Raw genomic sequence first — 18,492 nt, forward strand, 5'->3', positions numbered from 1 at the left:
ATCTGGCTGGTATACTTCATTTCCAGTCTCCTTTTAATTCCTGGTTTGCAAACCTCAAGTGCATCACCTGACAAGATGCTATGCCCCTAACACGGATGCTATGCCCCATCTTCACCACGGCATCGGTAGTGTCTGGTAGAAACTTGATAATTTATTTGTCCAACAAGTCTCAGCTATTGTGAATTCTGGTAGTAGTTAAGCACTACTTTGGTGCAGTTAACAAACATCAAGTCTCGCTAGTGCTGAGCTCACCAGCATCTAAGAAAATCTGTGGATCTTATTCTATTTTCTGTCCAATATACTAGAACTTCTGCCTGAAGGTTTTGCAGAACTGCAAAGTCTCATAAATCCTTTGGATTTCTGCCCAAAGCAGGAATATTTGAAAATCTAGGGGGGATGGTCTTCAAATTTCTGCAAGAGCTTAAGAGTTCTGGGGACCCCACCAACCTTTGATAGAATAGTCCCTCAGCTAAGAGGTGCCAGGTCATTAGTTTTGTTTTGACTTATTCTCTCTACAACGTGAGAATGCAGCTGGCTTCTTGCACCTCTCTCCTTCCCAGTATCTTCTTCGTAATAACAAGTCTATCTTGTACTTCTAAATGCAAGGCTATTTCAGGGAGTTTCATGACAATTGTGATTTGCTTTCTGATTCTCAGACCCAACATTTCTGGCTCACTAGCAAAACTAGTTGGTTTTGTGGGGCAGACATTCCAGAACAGTGAGTTAGGTCATTGATTGAGATGCCTACAACCCGTATCAGAATCAGAGCTCCTGGTTTGTGGCTGCTTGCATTTCTGCTCCAGCTTCCTGAAATGCAGATTGCTGAAGTACTTGATTCCCTGCCACCCTCATGGGAGACCCAGATACATTTCTGGGCTCCTGGCTCCAGCCTGGCTCTATCTTAGATACTATGGGCAGTTGGGGAAAGGAACCACAGCATGGGAGCTATCTCTCATGAAACAAATAAATCTTTAATACATATTTTTATTTGAAAAGGAGAGAGGGAGGAGAGAGAGAGAAAGAGAGAGAGAGAGAGAGAGAGAGAGAGAGAGAATGAATATTCCATATTCTGATTCACTTCTCAAGTGACCGCCATTGCCAAGGCTGGTCAAGGCCAAAGTCAGAGGACTACAGCTGGATCCAGGTCTGCCATAGGAGTGGCAAGGACTCAAGCCCTTAGACCATCTTTTGCTGCTTTTCCTGGTACATTAGCAGTCAGGACTCAAATCAGTTCTCCAATATGGGATGCCAACATTGCCAGAGATAGCCTGACCCATTACACCACAATATTGGACCCTCAAGTAATTTTTGCAAACAAGTAAACAAACCTGACCAAAACAAACAAACAAAACAATAACAACAAAACCAAACTAAAAGAAACCAGAATTAAGGTGCTTAGAACACCTGCAATGGCAACAGCCAGTGGTTCCCGCTGAGACTGATGACAGTAGCTACCTCTGTAGCTTGGTTTTGGAAAATTTTTTCACAAATCTCCAGTGTTTGTATTTCCATATAGTGAACACACCCATGTAATATTCTTATAGAAAATTTAAGTTTTCCTTGGCTTCTCTATCAGGAACATGCTTCCTTTCAGGCTTGGTGGCCGCTGTATAAATCCTAGCCATGACCTCCACCCAGCCCTGCTGTGTATAGAGCCCCTCACCCACCCTGCTAGAAGCTGCTCCAATCTTGCCACTTCCTTGCCCACTCACCCACTCTCCTCAATCGCCTTGAAGTGCAGAAGGCATGGGTGGGAATGAGGACAGGGTATTTCATGACCCACACTGTTGTACTTCATCAGGGATGGATAGGCTTAGCTCTGGCTTCAGGAGGAGCAACTGATTAACCCAGTTAGGAGAAAGATGTTTTGAACCTTAGAAACTCAAGTTGCTTGCCATGTTATCAAGTCTTTCTTTAAAATCGAGAGTTTTGGGAGCAGGCATGGTGGCACAGTAAGCTAATCCTCTGCCCTGTGTCACTGGTACCACACTAAAGGATACTCTAGGGGGATATCAGTGCCACAGCTCTCTGCTGATGTCCTGCAAAAGCAGCAGAGCATGGTCCAAATGCTTGAGCCCCTGCATCCACATAGGAGATACAGTAGCAGCTCTGGGATCCTGGCTTTGGCCTGGCATAGCCTCGGCTATTGTGGCCATCTTACGCGTGAACCAGCTAATGGGAGACTGTCTCTAAATGTCTCCTTCTCTCATTGTAAAAATCAACCTTTCAAATAAAAATAAAATACTTTAAAAAATAATGAGTTTTGGAGGGAGTGGTGATAAAGTCACAGGCACCCCACATCAGGCTATCTGGATTTGATGTTTCCATTTCTGCCTCCTGAATCCAGCTTCTGGTTAAGGCAGACCTAGAGGGTGCAGGAGACAGCTCAGGTACTTGGCTCTTGTTATTCATGTGAGAGATCTGAGTTGAATTCCCAGCTCTCAGATAAAGGTAGGCCTAACCCTGGCCAGTGTGGACATGTGGGGAGTGAATCAATCGATGGATGAGTTCTGCCTATCTGTCTATCTCTGTATATTTTTCTCTAAAATTAAAAAAAAAGATAGTTTAAAAAGTTACTGATTTTTAAGAACCCAAAATGCTTGAATAAAGAGGAATAATGTCAGCTATCAACATTTAGCTACTGCTTACCCATGATCTGTGCCCAACAGATATTTACTAGTAGTTTGATTTAGTTTTAAGACTTATTTATTTGACAGACGAGAGAGAGAGTGAGATCTGCTTCTTCAATCAGCAATAACACTAATAGCTGGGTTGGTCCAGGGGAAGTCAGTTGGGTGGCAGGGGCCCAGCACTTGAGCCATCCTTACCTTTTTTTCAGGCATATTAGCAGGAAGCTGGATCAGAATTAGAACAGTCGGGACTTGAACCAGCACTCATACGGCATGGCCCTACCTCTGGTTTTAGAACATGTGACATTAAGAATGTATGTGCAGAGCCTGGCATCGGCTCAGTGGCTAATTCTTGCCTTGTAAGTGCCAGAATCCCATGGGGGGTTGGTTCCTGTCCTGGCTGCTCCAGTTCCTATCCAGTGCCTGTGGCCTGGGAAAGCAGTCGAGAACAGCCCAAAGCCTTGGGATCCTGCACTGCATGGGAGACCTGGAAGAGGCCCGTGACTTCGGATCAACTCAGCTTTGGCTGTTGTGGATACTTGGGGAGTGAACCAGTGGACGGAAGATCTTTCTCTCTGTGTCTCCTTTTCTCTGTAAATCTACTGTTCCAATAAAAATAATTAAAAAAAAGAATATGTGCAGAAAAAAAGGAATATATGTGCAGATTCCTGTAAAGGGAACCTAAATATGATGGCATGGAACATTTGTTCTTTTGAGTATATTGGTAACTTAAAAAACTCACCACCACCACCACGAACAACAAAAAGCCAGGTAAGAAATGGGCCATGGTCTTCAACAGACAGCTCTCAAAATAACTGGAGATGGCCAACAAACATATGAAAAAATGTTCAGCATCACCAACCATTGGGGAAATACAAACTACAACCACAATGAAATAAATATCACTTCCCTGCTGTCAGAAGGATCAAAATCCCAAACAAAAAGTAACAAGTGCTGGCGAGGGTGTGTTCACAGGGAACACTGACATGCTGTTGGTGGGTGTGGAGATCAGTGCAGCCACCATGGAAACTAGTGTGGAGATTTCTTTAAACACTAGAAATAGACTTGCCACGTGATTCAGCATCCTCACTGTTGGGGATACAATCGAAGGACTGGAACTGAATGGATCAAGGACATATCTGTGGAACCATGTTAATAGCAGCACTGCGCACAGGAGCCAAACTGTGAAACCAACCAAGAGATATCCAACATCAGATGAATGCATAAAGCAAATGTGATACACACACACACACACACACACACACACAGACATATATGCACAAACGAATTTTATTCAGCTATAAAAAAAGAATGCAATTCTACCATTTTCAGGAAAATGGACTGAAGAACATCAATATTAACATGAAATAAGCCAGACTCAGAGAAGAAAAATCTTCACTTATTCTCCCCTATATGTGGGAGCTAAAATTTCAAAAATCAAAACAAAAATTAAAAAGAAATGTAGAAATGTGTGTGTGTGTGTGTGCATTAACATCACAGGGAATCCAGTTTTACAAAACTTTTATACCTTTGCCAAACCAATGTTTAAGGATATTACACTGTTACAGTTTTAATGACCTGTGGTTATAATTTACTCTATCTGTATGAAATGGCTATTTTCTCTACAACTCTGTATAGCCATTTTCTCAGATCTCACTAAACTAAGGCCTCTTTGCTTTTTGCTCGTGAAATGTCTTAGACACTAAAGCAGTGGGCCTTTTACTGTAGCATAAGTCTAGAGCATGTAATTCCAAAAGATAAAAACGTTACAGGGAGGATACAGAGACTAGACGGGAGACAGAGAAAGGAGGGAAATGCATGGCAAAAAAAAGCATGGACATGTGTCAGACCTTTAGTAAAAGTTGCAGGAGTTTGAAATTCTTTGCTATCTCTTAGCATCATGCAATTTATAATGTTTTATACTATTTTTGTTTTTAAAATATGTATTTACATTCATAGAAATTTACATTCTTTTCCTTGAGGGCTTTCTTACCTCCGCATGTTATATAGTCCTCAGGCTCTATGAAGGCTATCTATAATTTCTTTGATTTGATTTTTGTGGGTCTGTGCCTCAGGAGTGATATACATAAAGGAACCTGTTTTTCCCTTTATGTAAGAGTTACATGTAAAGGAAATCAAAAGCACATTGATTCTGGTAGAAAAACTTTCAAATCAATGCATAGTTTTTTCATAATACACAGTTCCATGAATGTTTGCAAGGGTCCTCTTTCATAAAACTATCAAAATATTTTCCACCAAAATAAATGCATCTCTAAACTTTTTCATTTATAGTTATTTTAATTGTATTCTGAAGGCAGAGATGCAGAGAGAAATCTTCCATCCATGCGTTCACTCCCCAAATGCCCACAATAGATGGGGCTGGGCCAGGCTAACACTAGACATCCAACTGAAGAGAAGGCTGCCTGCAGCTGGGTTGGTTCCCAGCTGGGTGACTGGTCCTGCCTCAAAGAGGGACTAGTCCTGTAACAGCATGACTATCTCTCTTTTTTTAATTAATTATTTTGCATTATATGACAGTTTCATAGGCTCTGGGAATCCCCCCACTCCTCCCCCCTGGTGGATTCCTCCACCTTGATGCAGTATTACAGTTCAAATTCAATCAAGATTCTTTCCTTGCAAACGTATACCAAGCATAGAGTCCAGCTACTTATTGTCCAGATGGGTTGAACAGTTTCTTGGGGAGACCATTTCTGGTCCGAAGTTAGAGCTGGTAGAATATTATCCCAGCCAATTAAGAGTCCCAATATAACATCAACAGCAATTTGCAATATTATGGAATTGACATGGTTTTGAGTAACCAATATGTTAAAAAAAAAAAAGCAAGTCCTAACCACATCCTATGATTAGCTCATTGACATTTCAATTTTAGTTTATATTCAGGACCGGCTGCTATATACCTTAAAATGGCTATAAGGTACCATTCAGCTGTCTCATGTCTATTTCATTTTAGTGTTTAGCCATTTGTTGTGTTGAAGTATAATTCTGCTGATCTTGGCAGATTTTAGGATAATCTAGACTGGCTTGTAACTCTAACAAGATATTTGTCGACATTTAAGGTGCAGAACACATTTTTTGGGGGAGGGGTATGCAGGAAAATCCTCAACACCATGGTGAGGAGTAACTAATCTTTGTGTCCCACCCAGCGAGGCATGAGCCAATCCACGACAGCTCTTTCCTGTCAGATTCCAAGCTCTACTTTTTGTTGTTTGTCTATTTATTTTAGGTTTTTTTTAGTTTGTATGATTGTTTGTTTGCTGTGAGGGGTTTTCGAAGCAATCCCGATGGTCATTGCGAGGGAGGGCGGGGGTCCAGAGGTGGAGCCAGGCTCGGACCAGAGAAAGCTCTCCTCCCTGGTCCCGAAGGAAGAGCATGACTATCTCTTAAGAATTAGATGCTGACATCAGTGTATAGAGGGCAAAGGTCAGAAGGTCTACCATGTACTCTCGAATAGCAATAACATTTGCTTACACTATTATTATATTATTCTGAAAGAGAGAAGACAAGCAGAATGATACCTAACAATGGACAAATCTAGGTGAAACACAGAAACAGACGTTTACACCTTGCACAAAAATTAACACAGAATAGCTCATAGACCTAACGGTAAAAGCACAAATCTCTTAGGTGAAAGCATATAACAAAATCTTGATAACTTTGGGTATTTTGATGTTTTAGCTACAACACCAAAGCATGATCCATAACAGAAGTGATTAATATACTGAACATGAGTGAAATTAAAATCTGAAAGTCACTGTCAAGAGAATGAGAAGATGCCAGTGCAGTGGCACAGTACATGAAGCTGCCACTCATCACGCTGGCATCCTGCCTAAGAGCAGTGGTCCCTGTCCCACCTGCTCCATTTCCAATCCACCTTCCTACTGAGGACTTTGGAGGACAACAAAGGATGTCATATACTCTTGGGCCCTTGCCATATTTATGGGAGACCTGGTTGGAGCTCCTGGCTCCTGGCTTCAGCCTGGTCAAGATCTGGCTGTTGTGACCATTTGCGGAGTGAACTAGCATAAGGAAAATCTCTCTCTCTCTCAAATAAATAACAAATATCTTGAAAAAGATACACAGAATGAGAAGAGAGGCAACAGACTTGGGAGAAATGCTGGCAAAAGACATATCTGATAAAATTGCTATCCAAAATATAGAAACAGTGCATGAAACTCAACAATAAGCAAACTGTTTTTAAAAACACCTTGGTTTTAAAAACAGGTTGGAGATCCAAGCAAACACTACACTAAAGAAGATATACAGATGATAAACAAACAAAAACTAAAACAAAACATGCTTAGCATCATATGTCATTAAAGAACTGCACATTTAAGCAGTGAGTTCCTTCATACAACTATTAGCACAGCACATATGCACAACCCTGACACAACCAAATGCTGTTGAGGGTGTGGAGCAACAAGAACTCTCATTCCTTGCTAGTGCAAATGCAAACTGGGAGAGCCAGTTTGGGACACAGTTTGGCAGGTTCTTAGAAAGCTAAACATACCTTTTCCACAAAATCCACCATGTGCTGACAAGCCATGGAAGGATACAGGGAAATCTTAAATGCATATTACCAAATGAAAGACGCCAAGTTCACAAGGATACAACTGAATGATTTCAACCATCTGGTGTACTAGAACAGATAAAACCATAGAGACAGTGAAATGATCAGGGATTGCCAGGGAGTAGGGTTGGAAGGAGGAATGAGTGAGGATTTTCAGGGAAGTGAAGAAACTCTTTGGTGTGATCTGGAAGAGGCGCAAGAACTTCCTCTCTCCCCTTGGGAAAATCCATATTTGATTAAGAGAAACACATTGGCTTCATGGGAGAAAAGGCATGTACATTTATTACTTGCACAAGGGTATCACACACTAATGAGGACCCAAGAGTTAGGAGGGACCAGGGAAGTGGGAGATGAGGAACAGCAAATCATTTTAGGTAAGATGAACCTGAAGAACAGACAAGAGCCTGGGACCAAGGTCCGGGCTCTGTGTGTTCTCTAAACTCACCTTTCTTCCTGCATCATGGTCACCCTCTTCTAAGGAGATACCAAACAGGGACCCACAACAATAGATCATCTCGTGGAGTCTCTGACCTTTAATATAACTAGAGGGACTTCAGAGAGAGAGTGAGGGAGAGAGCCCTTCCCTGCATTTGCTGCTCCCCTAGAGTTCTCAGTTTTAAGTCCAAAGTGGCATGTTTTGGGGTATTGTTCTGTTGATCCCACCAACGGATGCATGCCATTATGCAGTTTGTCAATAGCAGCCATAAGAGGTACAATGCCAGGAGTGAGCCCTACTGTGATCTACACCATTCAGATGGGGATGTTGATAGTGGGGGAGACCGTGAGTGTGTGGGGGCAGGAAGGATGTAGAACTCCAAAGTATCTAAACAATTTTATAGTAAATCTGAAGTTGTTGTAACAAATAAGGTCTGTTAGCAATTTAATGAGCAACTAAACATCAACAGTTAGAAGATCTAGAAAAAATGGATAGATTTCAGGACACACACAATTTTCCAAAGTTGAGTATGAGATGATTAAAATTAATATAGAAATATATTAGATCTCTAGATGTAACAACAAAGAAAAGTGCAGGACCAGATGGCTTCACTGTTGAATTCTAACAAACATTTCAAGAAGAACTTAACCCTAATACTCCACAAGCTATTCAAAACAACAGAAAGGGAGATAGTCCTTCCAAACTCTTTCTATGAAGTCAACATCACCTTAATACCAAAGTCAAATAGAGATGTAACAGAGAAAACGAACTACAGACTAATATCTTGATGAACACAGGTGCAAACATCCTCAACAAAATACTAGCCAACAGAATCCAACAATATATCAGACAGATCACTCACACAGACCAAGTGGGATTTGTCCCTGGCATACAGGGATGGTTTAACGTATGCAAATCAATAAAATGGTACATCACATCAGCAAAATGAAGAATAAAAACTATATGATCATCTCAATAAATGCAGAGAAGACATCTGGTAAAATCTGACACCACTTCATGCTAAAAATCCCTAAGCAAGATAGGCATGGAAGTAGTATTCTATAACACAATCAAATCAATGTATAAAAAACCTAATGCCAGCATCATATTGAATGGGAAAAGACTGGAAGCTTTTCCACTAAGATCCAAAATTAGAGAAGGATGTCCACTTTTACCACCTCTATACTAGGAGATTCTACACATAGGAAAGCCAAAAGATCCAATCAAGAGACTATTGGAACTCCTAAGCCAGTTTGGTAAGTAGCAGGGAACAAAATCAATGACAAAATCTATGGCTCTAGTATATAAAACAATACTATGGCTGATAAAGAACTTGTAAGAACAATCCTCTTTAAAATAGCAGAGAAGCACCTTAAATATCTTGGAATAAATCTAACCAAAGATATGTAAAACCTCTATGATGAAAATAAAAAAAAAACATCAAAAAAAGAAATAGAGGAAGACATTAAAAGATGGAGAAATTTATCATGTTCCTGGATCAGAACAGACATCATCTGAAGATCCATAATACTGAAAGTAATATAGAGACTCAATGCAATCCCAATCCAAACCCCACCAACATTCTTCGCAGAAATACAAAAGATGATGCAAAAGTTCATGTGGAAACACAAGAGACCTTGAAAAGGCAACTAAACATAATGCCGGAGGAGTCACAATTCCAGACCTCAAGAAATACTACAGGGCAGTGGTCATCAGAACAGTCTGGTATTGGTACAGAAACAGAGGAGATTAATGAAACAGATCAGAAACCCCAGAAGTGAGATCATACATATATAGCCATCAAATCTTTGGCAAGAAAACTGAAAACAAGCCAGGAAAAGGCCTTATCTCTTCAATAAATGCTGTTGGGACAACTGTATAGCAGTCTGCCAAAGTAAGAAGCAAGAAACCCCCACCTCTCTCTCACCCTATACAAAAATCAGCTCTAGGCCCGGCGGCGTGGCCTAGCGGCTAAAGTCCTCGCCTTCAACGCCCCAGGATCCCATATGGGCGCCGGTTCTAATCCCAGCAGCTCCACTTCCCAGCCAGCTCCCTGCTTGTGGCCTGGGAAAGCCCAAAGATTTGGGACCCTGCACCCTTGTGGGAGACCCGAAAGAGGTTCCTGGTTCCCGGCATCGGATTGGCGCGTACCGGTCCGTTGCGGCTCACTTGGGGAGTGAAACATCGGATGGAAGATCTTCCTCTCTGTCTCTCCTCCTCTCTGTATATCCGGCTTTCCAATAACAATAAAATCTTTAAAAAAAAATCAGCTCTATATGAATCAAGGACCTAAATCTGCACCCAGAAACCATCAAATTATTAGACGAAAACATAGGAAGCACTCTATAAGATATAAGCATTGGTAAAGACTTCTTAGAAAAGTCACCAAAAACACAGATAGTCAGAGCCAAAACAAATAAATGGGACTACATCAATCTAAGAATCTTCTGTACAGCAAAAACAGCCAACAAAGCGAAGAAGCAAGCAACAGAATTGGAGTAAATCTTTGTTCACTACACAACTGATAGGGAACTAGTAGCCAGGATTTACAAAGAGCTTCAGAAACTCAACAATAGCTTAACAAACAAGCCTGTGAAGAAGCAGGTGAAGGAAATGACAAATGCAGGCATTTTTCAAAAGCACAAATGTTAATGTCTCATATCCATATGAACAAATACTCAGATTTCCTAGCTGTCAGGGATATACAAATGAAAACCACATTGAGGTTCCGTCTAATCCCAGTGAGTCTGGCCTACATTCAGAACTCTTTCAACAGCTGCTGGCACAGATGTGGGGAGAAAGTTACCCTTCTTCACCGCTCATGGGAGTGTAAGTTAGCACAACCACTGTGGAAGTCAGCATGGAGAGTGCTAAGAGAACTAAAAATTGACTTGCCACATGACCCAGCTATACCACTTTTGGGAATATATTCAAAGGAAGTGAAATTTACATATGAGAAAATTACCTACAACCTTTTATGTATAATGGCACAATCCACAACAGCGAAGACATGGAAACAACCCATATGCCCATCAAAAGAGGGATGGATAGAGAAATCATGGTACAGTTTCTCGATGGAATACTACTCAATCATTAAAAAAAGGACAAATATCATATGTCCCCATATAAGGCAACTTTTATGCAAAATACAAAACAAATAAATATATAATAAAACATGTCAATAATATATTTTGATAGACAAAATGTTTTATGGAGACTAACACACTGGGAAGTAAAGAATCCTTACATAATGCATTTCTATTCCTGAATGAAAGGAGGACTCCCAATGAAACTGCTAATTATACCCTGACAACAGGATACTGAATTTTCTACCATTGCCTTTACCTACAATGCTACGGTACACATCAATAACAAAATGTTGGATTTATCACTGTTGCTGAAACACTATACTATTGTAATAATACGTGGGACAATCTTGTTGGACGGGGAGGGTAGGGACGGAGGAGGGATAGTTGGAGGGGGGAATCCTTATACCTACAAAATTGTATCATGGAAAATAATAATTCTAAAAACCCACTGGCATCAAACAAAGAAGCAATTAATAGTTTGAATAAGGATAAAATTGTAATGTTTCATAGTTAGGAGCAATATTTTTAGTATTTAGTATAGCTATTGCATATCCACAAGAATAACACTGTGGCTTCTACTCTTCCTTCAAGGCATCTCTATGTGAGCTGTAAGTCGGGCATCATATTTGGGCAGTTTCTTTCCTTTTGATTTCTTCTATTTGATTAAAAAGTTGATTTAATTATGTGTTGCTGAGAGTGACATTATTGTTTCCTCTCTAGTGATTCTAGACATTTAGATCAGATTCATAAATTATTCAAACTTTCTCATTATAATTATTTGCAGTGTTTTCTACTTGATGAGAAGTTGAATATCAAAATTTGAGAGATAATTATCAAGAATTCCTAACGTACCTCAGAGGGATGACTTTGTCTGAGAAACTTGTATCTTAAAATGATTCATTTTTCCTTTTAATCATTTCCTTGTTTATTTATCAGAGACAGAGGTAGACAGAGGTAGAGACAGGGATTTAGGCAGAGCTGGGACAGAGTGTGTCCATCTACTGAGTTACTCTGTAGTCCAACAAAAAAATGACTGAACTGTGTCAGACTACAGCCAGGAGCCAGAAAATGCACTTGGGTCTCCCATGTATGTATCAGAGATTAGTTCCTGGAGCCATCCTTGCTGACTTCAAAGGTATGCTTCAAATTGAAGTTGGCGTCAAGCAACAGGGATAGGTACTCCACAAGGGATGCACGCACCCAACGTGGGATTAATGTGCTCCCTATGGAATGCAGGCATTCTCCATGGCCTGCAAGGGCCTTTACAAGCACCTCAAGCTCTGGGTTTCATATCCAATCCTGCATCTGTAACAGCTCATCTGGTTAACCTGATACAGCAACTGGCCTCTGAAGAGAAGTACGTCTTGTGGGACTTAAGCCTGAGCACTTCAATCCTGATTCTGAGTTGCTGGTGCCAGAACTGAACTCAAGTGCTAGACACCCAGTTGGTGTCCCCAGAGTATCTGAGACATTCTCAGATTGGCAGAAGCACACGTGTTTGGTGTCACAAAGGTGCATGAACTTTGTTTTAAGGAGATTCTAGGAGAAACCAGGCTGGATAACTTAAAATTGCTGAGTAGAAGCAAAGGTATTTTGGAAAATCCTTCTAATAAGGCCCATCTTGCAAAGTTCTGAACCTTCAATGCACCTGTTGATGAATCAGGCTATCAAAAAACGTGTCCTAAGTGGAGTACTGACCTTTCCTGAGAAACAACAACACTAAAAGCATTATCAAGCATTTCTCTTCTATATATTCCAGACAATTCCCAAGAAAGGATTGTTACTCTGCACTTTGGCTAAGCCAAATATTTGTGAGTACACAACTGCACACACATCACCAGTCTTATTCCTTTGGCTGATGATTGTCATTGTTCATGACTGACTGACTTATCAGCTTATCAGCTGTTCTGTATCTGCAATATTCACCATGCCCAGTTCACCAGATGGCAGGAATTGCTCTTCAATATTGTTAGCTATTAATATGAGGCCATGCCCAAGAACATCATTTGTTGAAGCATTTGTGCTATAGTTTTGACTATTGCACAAAATACAAATTGGTCAAAATCGGTGCGTTTTTAGTGACTAATTTGTCCAGCTTGTCAGCCACAGTGTGGCGTTGGCCATCCAGTGCGGTACATAAAGGTAAAGGAGGTAATGCTGGGAAATCTGAATTGGTTGACCTGACGGAAATCTGTGCTTTAGCTGATTTGAACTAAGAACACAGATTGCATGTCACCATAGGCCAATGCCCCACTGATGGGGATGAGGTAAATGGATCCCACAAGAATATGTAATATTCAGAAATTCATAACATCCTTTCCCACCAGCACTTTTCATTTTTGGTCCTTTTTTGAAAATACCTCACTCTAGATTTCGCTGGAGGACTGTTTAGCCTTTTTAATGAAATCATGCTGTATTATGCTGTTAGTTGCTTCATTATTTTTGTACTTCAATGGGTCACTACAGGGCCATTTTTGTGACTTGAGGATGATCCTTAACAATATTAATTAATATGCAAAATCACAAAAAGCAAAAAAAAATATTCTCTATTCTCCAAGATAAACTTACTGATATAACTTTATTTTTTTCATTAAAAAAATCTGTTTGAGAGGTACACACACACGCACACACTGTTTCCCAATTACTGGTTCAATCCCCAAATGCCTACAATGCCTAATCTGGGCTGTGCCCCACATCAGGTGCTAGGAACACAATGCAGGTAGCCTACATGGTTAGTAGGAACCCAATTACCCGACCCATCATCACTGCCTCATCCTGCTTTAGCAGGAATCCGGAGTGATGAGTCAGAGCTGGGAATCAAACCCAGAAGCTCCCATGTGGGATATTAGGTCTTCACTGCCAGGCCAAATGCCCACCCCAATGTGACTTCTGTAAGGCATGCAAAGCAACAATTAGCAAACATAGGTTAAGTTTCCAGCAGAGACTTCAGCATTCCATGTGGGTGCTGGTTCATGTCCCGGCTGCTCCACTTCTAATCCAACTCCCTTCTTGTGGCCTGGGAAAGCAATTGAGGATGGCCCAGAGCCTTGGGACCCTGTACTAATGAGGGAGACCCAGAGGAAGATCCTGGCTCCTGGCTTACGTCTGGCCAGTTCTAGCCATTATGGCCATTTGGGGAGTGAACAAGCAGATGGATGATCTATCATTGTCTCTTACTCTCTCCGTAATTCTGCCTTTCAACTACAAACACAAATAAACTTTTTATATACAAAAATTTACATAAATCTTAAAAAAAACCATGTGATAACATTTCTGTGAGAATACTGATGACCATTTTGAAAGGTTTTTAATACCAAGTAGATTTCACCTTAACTTTATAAGATGTAAGCACACAAGGCTTTCTTCTGTTTGTCCTTGCACATGGACAGATCACCTTCATTCCACTGAGGGTCACCCCAACGCCTTTGGGTCGCACTGAAAAACCACTGCTCTGGATCAAATCTCACTCACTGCTTCCTCCTCCCCCATGAGTCACAATTCCTGAATACCAATATGCGCCTCAGTTTTTTAAGTGCAAACAGACAAACTCTTTTTCTATCTCCTGTTGATGTTTTCAATATTAAAATCTCAGTATGTGCTAATGACTCCCCCAAATTGAGTTTTGGCAGCTATGATGAAATTAGAGGTTCACTAGGAATTTGCCCCATTTCCCTCATGCTTCATTGACCATTAACCGCCAAACCTTGTCAACTGTATCTTCCGAATACATGAACCTGATCTTTTATTTCTACCCTATTTTTCTGTGGAATTTTGAAATCACCTGCCTTTCTTAATTGGTTTATCATTTCATTCGCCAGCTGATACTCCATTTTGATGCCAAGGCTGTCCATTTCCTTTGATTATAACAGAATGCCTAACTCTAAGGAACACAGAGGGGAAATGCTTACTGAGCTCATCATTCGAGAGACAGGGAAAGGGCAGCATCAAGGGGCATCAGGTGACGGAGGACATCCTACGGAGTGACAAAAGCACTGTGCTAGAGACAGCTTCTTCTAAGACAAAGCCACCTCCCTGATAAGCCAACATTCCCTTAACCCGTGGATAGTCGTCTGCTTATGACAGCAGAGCCTTCATAACCCTGTTGGCTCCCAAAATGCACCTCATAACACATGAGCATCGGTAAATTAGCAAATGCTATGGAGAAATAATTTGCATTTCTATACAAATATCAAGCCTCAGTAGTAAATGAACAATGGATGACACTTTGGTGCACAGAGGTAAGCCAGTGTCTGTGACCCTGGCGGCCCAGGGGAGTGCCCACTGAGGCACTGGGCAAACAGCACAAGATGGCCCCTGCCACTTAGGTAGGAGACCCAGATGTTATTCCAAGGCTCCTGGCTACTGTGGCAGTTTGCTGAGTGAACCAGCAAATGAAAACATTCTCTCTGTCTCTCTCTGTCTCTCTCTCTCTCCTCCTTTCTCTGTAACCATCCCTTTCAAATAAATAAATATTTTCAAAAGTAGGACACACTTAGAACAGATATATCACATAAACAAAGGTATGAATGGTGAAAAAATGCAGAAAATCTGTTCTCCTTGGTAATTAAAGCAACATTTTAGTACCATTTAGCGCTTATGGATTTGCCACATTAGTGAACATTCAAACACAAAAGGAAGCCCAGCGGTGCTTATTGGCACAGTAGTGATCAAATAAACCTTCTGGAAAGTATCAAATTGGGTCCTTCTGCTCAGTGAGTAACATTACTAGGGGGAATTTACATGTTCACTGTCAGTTATGGTAGTAAAAATTACAAGCAACCTCAATGACCATAACAGGTGATGATAAATATTTGCTAGATTAATTTGATATTTTTTATTAGGCTTCTAATGTAGATGGCTTAGATTTTCTGAAAGCAATGATCAAAATAAAAGTAAGTATGTTGTGGTATATTTACAAAATCCTAAATATATTAGGAATAACATTTTAAGCTTGCTTGGCAAAAAACTGATAGTAGATGATTCGTTTGCCTGAGCTCGGGTGTGTGTGGTCAGATGAAGAGGTTGCTTTCAAACTGTTACCTAAATGAAACTTTGAAAACAAATATGAGAACAGCGTGTTCCTGGGCTGCGGCAAAACTCTAAGGCAGTATCAGAAGTGTTTGCATGAATTTACATCAGCTTTATGGAACGCACTGCTGTCCACAGCATCAAACATCACACAGGCATCCGACTTGATGTCTAAACTCTACATATGTGGCACGGAAAGACGTTCAAATTTCTTTCCAAATTCCTGCTCAGGGCCACTTTCCTTCAGACACCAATCAGAGGCTAAACACTTGGGGTCGTCTTACACGCCTTGAGCTAAGTAAGCCTCTTGTCTTTACACACCAAGAATCCGGCTGAAGGTCTTTCGTTACAGCAGCAGCAGCAGCCAACTGAATTCTGAATCTTAGCCCAAGTAGTGGTTTTTACTCTTAAATTCAGCAAAGTGATTTTGCAATCCATAAGGTTATAGAAATAAAACAGAAATATAGAAATAATGTATGGAAAGTATAAATATGATAGCAGTCACTTTATGCAGTATATTTTAAATTAACAACAGTAACTTCTTAGGGACATGGTTGGAATATTCAACAGATGACATATTAGAGAATTGAATTATTTGATGCTGTGTAAGGGAGGAATTTGGGATTCAGTGTTAGAACAGAAGTCAAATCTGGATTTCAATGTTTACCACCAGGAAGGAATTGACATCTTTTGGCCTCAACTTCCCTATCTGTGGAGTAGAGATGATAATTACTATGCAAACTTCATGTTGCAGAAATGAGGTATCTACATCTAAATGAAATACGGGAAGCATTTGATAGGATCCTATGGATTTAGCATTCCTAATCTGAAAATCAGGAATCCAAAATGCTCCATAATCCAAAATCCATAATTCAGTGAGTGCCAACAAGATATCGCCTATAGAAAAGTCTAGTTACGACCTCACGCGACTAATTGGTCTCAGTCAAAACACAGGTGCACTAAAAACGTGGTATGGAATTACCACGTGGCCAAGGCGCACAAGAAACCTACAAGAATTTTATGTCCCAACTCCAACATCTCTCATTCTACATTTATGCCTGTACTTTTGTTTCAGGCATTGCAGATCAGGGATCCTCAATTTGTAATGATTATTTTTTTTATAGTGAGAAGCTTTGAGATGAATTTTAAGGGTGGTTTTTGGCTACATCTGCCTGAGGCAAAGGCATTTCAGAGTTGTGGGAGAATCTCTTCTCTCCATTCCATGTGGCAGAATGAAGGCTGTGCTACCACACCTCTATTAGGTGTGGCTGGTCAGATCCTGACAAGGAATTCAAAACCAAATAAGAGCCCCAAGGGAAAACAATGCACTAGGAGGAGTAACAACACATGGGTTTGCATTAAAGTATTGTTTGATTGCTTTGAGTAAAGTAGGGTCAGATAATTGAAAATGACAAAAGCAGGTGCTTCATGGGTACCTAGGGGCCCTACAGAGCCAAAGTTGGGAAGCAGAAATATCAGCATGGGGACCTTCAGTGTTCACTGGGAAAATCCAACTTTTGTTTGAATGGACCCAATAAATACAGCAATGGAATTCATTCAAATTGCAGACTTTTAAGTATGTACTTTAAAGGAACTTCTTTGTGACCTTAACAATGGTTCAGGTCCCTTTGTAGCTGTAATAAGCCTTCCCAGCAGCCTTTCTTAGACGCTTTTCACCTTCTGCAAGGGACATTCTCTTTTTAAGGCAAAACCAAAAATGTCTTCCCTGAAATGATCCAGAGAAGCCTACTTCTTCTCCACGTAACATTTTTTTAAAGATTTATTTATTTTTATTGGAAAGTAAGATACACAGAGAGGAGAGATGCAGAGAGGAAGATCTTCTGTCTGCTGATTCACTCCCCAAATAGCCTCAATGACTGCAGCTGAGCTAATCCGAAGCCAGAGCTAGGAGCTTCTTATGGGCCTCCCACACAGGTGCAGGGTCCCGGGGCTCTGGGCCCCGTGTAACATTCTGGTTTCCAAGAATCTCCAGCCATTATTTTCCTTGCTTGGAAATGCTGGGCTTTTCCTCAGGTTGTTCTCTGGGCCAAGCCTCTCCAACAGGGTCTGACGCTCTTCCTTAACCTTGCACTCACAGCTGGTGTGAGAACAAGCTGGATTGCAGAGGAAATGCTGTCCTCCTACAGGCTCAGAGCTATTGCGTCTATTTCATCACTAGACTCTTCTACGCTGGGTCAAGCAACCCAAGATGGAAAGCAGCAGTGGCAAATTTGGCACCGCGGCTATTGGAGAACCGACGGCACTGCATTAAACTTCAAAATGAAATGGCAAAATCCCCTTGCTCCCACTTTCAAAGGTCAACAGGGACCATTCTAGAAAGGAGAATGATTCTTCCAGTGCTCCGTAAATACCTCGTGGCTTTGGAAATGAGTGCTGTAACCTAATCGTGTTGGTGCCTATAAATTCTCAGACCTCATTCCTCTCTGACTTTGCCTCACACCTCAAGAGCAGCATGCTGTGGAGACTAAACTGGGCTCAGGGCTCAGGTAGATGATGACAGTGCTATTATTTCTCAGTCTTTATCTTGTTAAACACTTCAACAGGTTAAAATGAAAAGAAAGCATAGTTTTGCATACAAATATGGTCCTTTCTTCATTTAAAAAGAAGTGAAATGTGTCTGAAAGACAGATGTCCCCTTCCCCTTCATATGTGAGAGCTAAAAAAGAAATAAAGTGAAACAAAAACCTCATCTGAAGACAG

The sequence above is a fragment of the Ochotona princeps genome, chromosome 20 (assembly GCF_030435755.1).
Source record: "Ochotona princeps isolate mOchPri1 chromosome 20, mOchPri1.hap1, whole genome shotgun sequence".
Lineage (NCBI taxonomy): Eukaryota > Metazoa > Chordata > Mammalia > Lagomorpha > Ochotonidae > Ochotona > Ochotona princeps.